The sequence below is a fragment of the Arachis hypogaea genome, chromosome 12, assembly GCF_003086295.3.
Source record: "Arachis hypogaea cultivar Tifrunner chromosome 12, arahy.Tifrunner.gnm2.J5K5, whole genome shotgun sequence".
Lineage (NCBI taxonomy): Eukaryota > Viridiplantae > Streptophyta > Magnoliopsida > Fabales > Fabaceae > Arachis > Arachis hypogaea.
The window spans coordinates 80977418-80978986 of NC_092047.1; the positions used below are offsets into that span (position 1 = coordinate 80977418).

The 1569-nt window shown below is 32.6% G+C and overlaps 1 long non-coding RNA gene across 1 annotated transcript; it reads left to right on the plus strand.

Annotated features, from left to right (window-relative positions):
- The first annotated feature begins 534 nt into the window (after positions 1–534).
- LOC112729290 (uncharacterized) lies at positions 535–1069 on the plus strand. The gene is made up of 4 exons (XR_003166462.3): positions 535–599; positions 687–758; positions 854–925; positions 1015–1069. It is a non-coding gene; the product is annotated as an uncharacterized lncRNA (long non-coding RNA).
- Positions 1070–1569: the final 500 nt, after the last annotated feature.

Sequence of the window (1569 nt, forward strand, 5' to 3'; positions counted from 1 at the left end):
GACAGAGACATTTTATGTGTTTCTTCTCTGAACAAGTTTGTGTTTCTGGTTTCTTTGTATTTCTATCCTGAGACTGTTATCAAATGTGGCTTAAGTTTTTATGTGTGCTTGGCTACATTTTCTACAAAAATCTTATCAGCATTTTATGCATCCTCAGTCTGAACACTGAGCATTGTCTCTATGCTTTAGAACCCTTAAGCGCCTTAGTCTACCTGGAGCACTCCCACCTCAACTGGTCAAGCTACCTTTTCTTCAAGTGATGTATGAGCATCTTAACTTCTTTGCTTTGTTCCTTTTATATTCTTTCTAAATGTTCTATGCTTCTTTATTTTCATTTTTTTACTGATAGTTTTCCTTCTATCAACAGAGATTTTAGATACAATTGTTTAAATGGCACAATTCCAAAGGAATTGGCTTCAATGAATTTAACTTCCATGTGAGTCACTTTGAACTACTGAATCTCTGAACAAAATTTGTCATTATATTATTCTTATATTTGATTACATATTTCATATAACATGATGCAGCTCTCTTCTTGTGAATCACTTGTCAGGGGAAATTCCAAAACATCTAGGAAATATTACTACTCTCACATACCTGTATGTTTTGAGCTTTTAAGTCTATTCATTCATATAGTGTGCCTTTTTCAATATACACTGAAATGGTAGTTTTGAAACATTAATTAGGATGCTGGAAGCAAACAATTTTTCTGCAGTTGTTCCACCTGAACTTGGGAAGCTGATCAACTTGCAGACCTTGTAAGACCTTTGTTCCATTTGTACTTTTTAATGATATGATTTGTCTTGATTTTAATTATTTCTTAAAATATGTTTCTGAAATATTACCATTGAAGGGTACTGTCATCAAATCAGTTGACCGGGAACTTACCATCGGCACTTGCTGGGCTGCAAAATTTAACCGACTTGTGAGCTTTTCTGTTGTTTCTTCTCATCAGAACTCAAATTCTAATGATACTGTCATACTGATGTTTGCCATTGTTTTGTAACAATGCAGTAGGATAAGTAGTAACAACTTTACAGGAACCATACCTGATTTCATAAAGAACTGGAAATTTCTCCAAAGACTATGAGATTCTAATTCCTTTCCTTGCTAATATATTCACAATATTAAATATTTGTATTGTTCTAATTCTATATTCTTATCAATGTAAATTAATTAAGAGAAATGCATGGAAGTGGACTAGAAGGACCGATTCCATTGAGTATATCTCTATTGAAGAACTTACTTCAGTTGTGAGTATAACTATCTTTCTATATTCGTTTGATTCTTATCACTTTTCAATTTCGGATGGTGTGATTTTGATATGATTTCCAGATTTCTGGTTTTGTTTTTTTTTTTTTTTTTGGAAAACTAATTTAGTTTAAATGTTTAATTGAGTAGGAAATGGAAACAGTTTTTTGTTATTTTCGATGATGATTTTGTAATTTCATTTGAATTTGATATGTGACAGTGGTTCAACAGTTGTGGCTTATGGGAAGTTATTGGGTGAATTGAGAAAGCATGGGAAATGGAAATAGGCAAGGGAGGAGGAAGAAGAGGAGTTTGAAG